This window comes from Phalangium opilio, unplaced genomic scaffold (genome assembly GCF_054372755.1).
Source record: "Phalangium opilio isolate 3A_F unplaced genomic scaffold, DU_Popi_V2 ptg000088l_1, whole genome shotgun sequence".
NCBI classification, from domain to species: Eukaryota; Metazoa; Arthropoda; class Arachnida; order Opiliones; family Phalangiidae; genus Phalangium; species Phalangium opilio.
The window spans coordinates 5,018,212-5,026,543 of NW_028324193.1; the positions used below are offsets into that span (position 1 = coordinate 5,018,212).

An 8,332-nucleotide genomic window follows, 5' to 3' on the forward strand; every position below is an offset into this window, starting at 1 on the left:
GGCAATTCGCACGGGTCACCGTGGGAGAGACATGGGAGTGTTGGTCAAGGTTAGCCGTTATAATTGTACCCAAGTCGCTGTGTTCGGTAACACGTCTGATGTTTTTGCCCACAAGAAAATACGGAGATGGCGAGGTAGGCTGAATTTTCTTGGCTTGAATACTCTGAACAACCGATTTTGAATCATTGAATGAAAGTGCGTTTGCATACGACCAAGCCTCAAGAGTCTTCAAATCATCCAGAAGAGTTTTAACGTCGGAATAAGAATTGATGACGCGGAATAGTTTAAGATCATCAGCAAACAAACGACATTCAGATTGTAGCCGTTCTGGTATGTCGTTAATGTATACCAAGAATAAAAGAGGACCCAAAACGCTTCCCTGTGGTACGCCACTATAGACTGGTAACGGGTCACTTAACGTCTGATCTTAATAGTTTCTTAAATAAATAAAATACGTTGACGTTGCAAAGCCACATAAGTATGGTTCTAAATGCTATTAATAAATTTAAATCTAATTCCGCGCGCGAAAAAGGGCGGAAAGGCACCCAGCCAGCCTGCCAGCAAGGGTTGGGCCAATAGTTTTGCAACTCGAAGCGCAAAAGCAAAAACACAAATAATGTGATATGAAGTTCAAGTATCATTTTTTTTTCTCTTGTTGATAAATAATATCCAATGCCAAAATTGTAAATTCAGTATTCAATCCACAATATATTTAGGTCTAATGGTCCAAATGTAATGAAACTTTAATGAGAGATGTGCTACTATCTATTATATCTAAAAATGGTTAAAAACTTTCAAATTAATTAGTTTTGTCAAAATGATAAATTTAGTACTTTCAGGCCCTTTCCAAGATTAAACATATCGCTTACACATGGCACTAAAAATCCTGTAACTAAACCAAATTACAGGCCATAAAGCTTACAACACATCTAAATGGGAAAGTTCAGAAAAGCCCTTGTGTTTCTACCAAGTAAACGTTACTATGTTAAGAAACTAACTGAAAGGGTGGGGGAAAAGTATCACAATATCAGTTACTGTTGGTAAAAAAACCAGGATTTACTTGAGATATAGTTTTAAATTATACTTAGTTGTCAAGCAGGTCCAAGAAGAAAAAAGCTTCCTCTCAGCGGTACTCTACTTTTTCGATGACATTCTGAAGCTTCTTGCGAGGGAGACCTTACATTTTAATGCAATAATTTTTTATCAGTATCATTTGGTAACGAACGCAGAACGTTCTCATTATATGTGTTATTCAACTGATCAGGTTTCGCGAGACCTGCCCCTCGGCACGTTTACAAATCTAAGAATATTGGTTCAAGAGGTCTTGGTTTTATAATCTATTACTCTCTAAAAGGCCTGTTTTGGACAAGGATGGGGATGGGTTTCTTTCTTGGAAAATGGTTGTAAGTACTAAATTGTGGATTAAATACTGAATTTACAATTTTCACATTAGAAATACTGAATTTACAATTTTTACATTAGAAATTCATTTTTATTCAAATATTTATCCCATTTAATGTAATAGAATAGATTGTAACACACCTCAGGGTGAAATTTCAGGACATTTGGATCAGTAGATCCGAAGATATCATCAGTTTGGCCTTTCTTTAATCTTTCTCAGTATAATAAAACACATTGAAACACACGTCTCACTACAATTAAAGGTCATTTGAATCAATAGGTCAAAGAAAGGATCTGGCAAAAATATCTACCTCCTCCCATAAAACTTAATGTTAATTTTCGGTTCCTTCGAATTTTCTTCAAAGGTCGCGCTTATACATGTAAATCGAATTCTTTGAACTGGGGGTGTAGTTATAAGGAAAAATGGGGGTGGAATGCTCTGAGAGTCGGAATGAAGGATGGTTATCTAAGTCAGATCTAGGCTCTATTTAGCGCCATCATGTCGGCCTAATTTTAATACATATGCCAAAGTAATTTTAAACTGTTTTGCTCATACATAAAATTTACAATTAAAAAACTAAATTTAATAGATAGTTAACAATGAATAATTATTTCTTCCAAATTGCTAAAATAGTAGTGTACGTAGATGACGCTACAATAGGGAAACGCCGGTAGGCTGCTAGGCATAGAAAAGCGTCTGCAATCAGCAAGGTATGGCAAGGAAGTGAGTTCGAAGATATTTTTTTGCAAATTTTGAAATTTGGTTCATAACTGTTGCGTTTACGAATGGGATGATGATATTGATATTGTTTCTTGATGTCTAGATAATGGCTTTCCTTCTGGTGAGAGAAACATGTACATTTATTTCTAAACTCATTACTTAATGTGAAGTTGTAGACTTGTAGTATTAGGTTTTGAATTATCATGTTAACAATGCTTATTTTGATTACGTTTATAAAAATAATATTGAACTTTTTTTCTTAAAGCATAGCCCACTCGATCACGCGCGTCACGACGCAAGCTGCTCGCGCTATAGAAGCCCGATCAAACAATTCAGTTTACATGTATAAGCGCGACTTTTGAAAAAAAAATCCAAGTCTGCGAAAATTAACATTACGTTCTATGGGAGGAGGTCGGTTTTTTGGCCAGATCCTCTGTCCTATTGATCCAAATGACCTGAAATTTTTATGAGACGTGAGGTTCGACGTGTTTTATTATTCTAAAAAGGATTCAAGCTTCTAGAGTGGATAGTTTTTTTTTATAAAAATTATTTTCAAAATCAAAATGATGGGTTCAGTGCTAAAACTGACTATATCTTCGGATCTACTGGTCCAAATGTCCTGAAATTTTAATGAGAGGTGTGTTACAATCTATTCTATTATATTAAAAAGGATTCAAGCTTCTATGTTTGTTAATTATTTTAATAAAACTTAATTTTCAATTTCATAATTGTAAATTCAGTACTTAATGCACAATATCTTTTAAATCTAATGGCCCAAATGTCCAGAAAATTTAATTAGAGGTGTGTTACAATCGATTATATCTAAAACTGGTTAAAAAAATTCATAACTAATTTGCTTTATAAAAAAAATTTAGTACTTTCTCTCCCTTTCCTAGATTAAAGGTGTTTCTTAACATTACTCTAAAAATCTTATAATTAAACAAAATCATAGGCCCTAAAGCCTAAAAAACACCTATTTTGGGAAAGTTCAGAAGAACCCTTGTGTTTCTGCCAAAAGAACTTTATTATGTAAACGCAATTTTAGTTCAAATGTATTGAAAATATCACACATTTTACAAAAACAAAGAATTAAACATAGAAAAATCATGATTAAGAAACTAACTGAAAAAGGTCGGTCGGAAAAAGCGATCCTCTGCATGTTCAATGACATTTTGATGCTTCTTGCGTGGTGCTTGATTTTAGTTTTGAAGCTTTGTTTTAGGATTAGTCAACTTTTCTTGAAGATCCTATCATTTCTTATTTTGACGATAAACTTTATATTTTAATTGATTGATTTTTTAAATACCTCGCCCAACAAGTAAGGATAACTTTCAAAAATGGTTGTGTAAACTGGGCATCACCACAAGGGTTTTCGTGACATCTGCCCCTCTGCACGTTTACAAATCTCAGAAAATTGGTGCAAGAGGTCTAGGTTTACCCCCTAAAAGGCAAGTTTTGGACGAATATAATGGGGTTGGTTTTTTAATGTGGAAAACAATTGTAAGTACCAGAACGGAATGATTATAAACTTCTGTAAGTATTGTAAGTACTGAATTTACAATTGTGACATAGGAAATTAATTTTAATTAAAAAATCTATCGACTTCAAAAGCTTGAATCCTTTTCAATATAATATAATCGATTGTAACACACCTCTAATTATTTTGCTGGACATTTGGGCCATTAGATACAAAGATATTGTGCATTAAGTACTTAATTTACAATTATGACATTGGAAATCAAGTTTTATTAAAATAGTTATCCACTCTAGAAGCTTGAATCCTTTTTAATATAATAGAATAGATTGTAACACACCTTTTATTAAAATTTCAGGACATTTAGACCAGTAGATCTGAAGATATAATCAGTTTTAGCACTGAACCCATCATTTTGATTTTGAAAATAATTTTTATAAAAAAACTATCCACTCTAGAAGCTTGAATCCTTTTTAGAATAATAAAACAAGTCGAAACACACGTCTCATTAAAATTTCAGGTCATTTCGATCAATAGGACAAAGGATCTGGCCAAAAAACCGACCTCCTCCCATAGAACGTAATGTTAATTTTCGCAGACTTCGAATTTCCCGCCAAGAATCCAAAAGTTGCACTTTTTGGCCGTTTGAAGGGGCTTCTATAGCGCGAGCAGCTTGCGTCGTGACGCGCGTGATCGAGTGGGCTATGCTTAAAGTTAGTGATCATAAGTGATGATTAGTAATTGATTACTCTTATTAGTTAAAATTAAGAAGTTATTAAATAAATTATCATTAACGTTTATAGGTAAATTTAAACTTGAAACGATATTTTGTCTTTGGCAAATATGTAACTGAAAAGAATCCAATTAAGAGTTAATTAAATAAATTATCATTATCGTTTTTAGGCAAATTTAAACTTGAAATGATAATTTTTCATTGTCAAAATTTGTTACTGAAAAGTGAAAAGAACCTTAGAAAGTGCTTGTGCTTCGTAAAATTTATTATTAGGATTATTTGAGTAATCAAACGTTAATAGAAAGATTTTATTGCGAATGCCAATACTAAAATTAAACATCAAATTATCGTTTTTGTTTGTCCAAAATTGTAACGCGCTTAAAGAGAAAAAATAAGTTTTTAGACTTTAGCTTATCTAATCCCAAAACCTAAATTCCCAAATTAAATGTACAGGTATGGTTAGCCTCAAAAATGTGTCTGTCTAGAAGCACTTGCAAGTTAATTTAGTTAACTTACAATATAAATATATATTTATTTAATTCGAACACTTACAGAGATGGTAATATCATAAACTTGCTTAGTTACAGAGGTTTCCCTGATACACTCTCCAGAGACTACGGTATTAATTTCTATTGGTTTACAAATCAAATATCTCTTTCTTTAAAAATGTGTTTAGTTTTTATTATATTTCAGACTTTCCGACGAGTACAATTCCTAAAATTATTTTGTAAACCTTCTAATGCTAAAAACGCGACGTATTTTATAATTGTAGCGCTACCCGTTTTAAACTGCCTATCTACCATTCGCGAATTTCCCGCCAAGAGATTTCAATTCTCGGCATTGTATAGGCGCGCTACCATGGAGACGCGAGACTCGCCGCGACGCCGCCTCGAACAAAGTTCCCTCCTCCCTGCCCCAACTAAGCAAGACGCGAGAGGAACGCGCCGGCTGCCGACGTGAGAGAGATGCTAGGTTTAAACAACATAACTCGAGCTTGTAATATGACAAGACGGCCGAGAGCGTAAAGGCGTCAATCCGTGGAGTGAGAGCTCTGTGGATGGTGCGGGATCGAAACCCGGTCGAGGAGGAAAATAATTTCATAAATAAATAAAATTCTTTCACGTTGCAGAGCCACCTAAGTGTGATACTGAGTACTTTTTAAAAATTTCTGAATTCCGCACGGGAAAAAGAGGGGGGAAATGGGGGAAAAAGGCGCGCCCAGCCGTAAAATATAGTCGGACTAAACCTTTGCACCATCCGATAGATGGCGCAAAGCAAAAAGACGCCGAATTTGGTAGATTTTCAAATATTTTAAACATGGACTGCTGACCAATCAGAGAGTGCCCTCTTTCGAACCGATTGAAAGGGCAAAATCGCGCGCTTACCGGTCTTACCCATTCTTTTCCGAGGCGTAATTTGTGGAACGGAGGCGCTTTAGACACCTAATTTTCTTTCTTATATCAGATAAAAACTCTTAATACATCGGAATAGTACTTCTTTTTAAAGTTTTATGCCATATTTATTAAAAATTTCGGTTCAGTTTTATAAGTGAGCGGAGAAAACTACTAAAAATATCTGCTAAACACCAAGGCTTAGTGGAGAGTGACAATTTCCTTTATAATGCAAAATTGCAAATGTACTATAGAATTGGGGCAATAGTGGCATGTCACGCACGAAGTGCATTACATGACTTTTATTATATGCATAATACAGAGCTGATGATCTGGTGTTATGTAGAACATCTTTTTTCATTTTAAAGGCAAATAATTTGTTTCTAATGTGCATTCTCAGCCTTACAAACAAGTTTACAATTTTTAGCTCGACATTGCAACAACTTAGCTCAACCTCCAATTGATTGTGGAGAATTCTAGTTATGAAAGAACTTAATTCTTCAAGTGGAGATTTAATGCTTGTAATGTTTTGTAGAACTGTGTCCAGGAATTGTTCAGACAGGCTAACGAAGTCTAAGAGTCTCGATGAAGGATGTTTGAGGTTACCAAAAACCTTGTGCTGTGTTAGAACTGATGATGAAGGCAATTCGTACGTTTTATTTTCATGTGAAATTACTTTATAGCAGGAATCGCAAATTTGTTTCTGGAGTTTAAAACAAATATATCCTGCTATATGGTAAATTGTCAACTTATTGCCTTTTCCTTTGGGTCTATGCTCTCCACTTTAGTAATTTTCAGTTCTTTTTGTGCTAAGCCTGCAAGTCCAAGGAATTCAACCAAGTCTTCTAAATTATCACAGCATGAATCAGAACTCCTTACTTGCTTGTGGCCAGAACTATTTTGTTCTTCCATAAAGCTTTAAACGGCCTCTGTACCAAATATGTCTTCCACTTGAGTTCGAAGAATGTCAGAGGCCGGTTTTTCTAAACATATCTATGGAAATGTGAAGGTTAGCATTTTATAATAGTATATGATATGTCACTTAACAGATTGGTCTCGATTTAATGGCATGATATCCATGATTTGACCATGCTCAGTCACTTGAGCCATCTCCAAGGCTGGCGAATCTTGAAGCACCTGATTTTCACGTTCACTAGAATGTAGTGGCTCGTTTAACAGGCCATGCTAAATAGAAAGAAAGGTAACAGAGATAATGACTATGTTCTTTACAATATGAGCAAGTTAAACTTACAGACGTGCTTGGAGCAGTATATGCTATTTCTTCCACCTCCGTCTTAATGTGGTTCTGAAAAAGGAAAAAAGAAAAATGTTATAACTATAGAGTTAGATAAGCAACACGATAGCAGCACTTTCCTTTGATGATGCTAATAATATTACCAAATCATTCAGGATCTTTTCAACATTTAGATCAGGCACAAACCTTTGGGCTTGCTTCACAAGGAAAATCTTTAAACGATGCCGAAATTCTCTTCCTGATGGAAATTTGTTACCCCTAGCGCGAACACACGAGAATAAACTTTCTAGTGCATTTTGATTGAAACGCCCAGCCATGACAAACTTGAAACCCCTTTGACAAAGGTAGGTATTCAATTCTATGATTGACAGTGAGGCCATTATAACACCAGTCTGAATTTACTTCCATGCTTTAGCAATTTTCATTCCTTCAAAAAGAACTACCACTTTACGTAAATATTCAATGTTGCTTGCTTTTAAGGATTTGCCTTTACAACGACCATTCATTATTTGAAACCAGTTATGCATAAGCCGACAAAACCAAGCAGTTGTTAAGGCCTCCTTTTCAATATGTCCAATGTGAACAGCGGTTTCCACCGCAGCAGCTGTATCGGCACTTAATAGTTGATGCGCAAGAGGCACTCTCATCTTCTGATAATGTGTTGGATTAACATGTGTTGGGGTAAGTTTAGGCGCTAATTTCAGTTCTGAAGTTGCCTGAAAGTGTATGAGGTGCTTCAAGTACTTAATGTCAACATTCTTGCAAGGAAGATTATATTTCGCAACACATTGCTCTGGCAGCTCCGAGACATTGACCAGAATAGAATTTCGAACACTTTTCAAAACATGAGGTGGATCTGGTACTACAAAAATCTTGTTCTCTGGATTGCACGGGTGTGTAAATTGGTGTTTCTTTTCATAACATGACACCTTAATTCCTAGGTCACGATACATAGCCATATTTTTAGGGCCTATGTCACTTACTATCGACACAACGTTAAATCCAATGTCATGAAGGCATTTTATACAGTCCGTCATGAAATTCTTCAGATCACCGCTGTCTATACTGTTGCCAACCAAATGCCACCCAAGAATGTATTTCCATTTGGAGCAAGCAGAACGAACCATTACCACTAATCCCTGGGTAGCGACTGCATGGTTGGACAATGTTGAATGTCCCAATACAGTTCGTATGACCGCTTAATTTGCATTTCGGTCAACCAAGAGTATAACACTTTCTTCTATCTTTGTCATTTTGGGTGATTGTTTTTGCAGCAGGCGCAGCGTGGCACTTTGAATACCTGGCGGAAATTGAAGCGTCTCTAGATGTTGATTTAGGCACCTTGTTGTTGGAAGTG

General features: G+C 35.4%; 2 long non-coding RNA genes across 2 annotated transcripts; both read left to right on the forward strand.

Moving 5' to 3' along the window:
- The first annotated feature begins 430 nt into the window (after positions 1-430).
- Positions 431-5,494, forward strand: LOC149649540 (uncharacterized). The gene is made up of 2 exons (XR_016371731.1): positions 431-1,403; positions 4,117-5,494. It is a non-coding gene; the product is annotated as an uncharacterized LOC149649540 (long non-coding RNA).
- Positions 5,495-7,518: 2,024 nt separating this feature from the next.
- Positions 7,519-8,120, forward strand: LOC149649541 (uncharacterized). Its single transcript, XR_016371677.1, has 3 exons — positions 7,519-7,656; positions 7,746-7,868; positions 7,943-8,120. It is a non-coding gene; the product is annotated as an uncharacterized LOC149649541 (long non-coding RNA).
- The last annotated feature ends 212 nt before the right edge of the window (positions 8,121-8,332 follow it).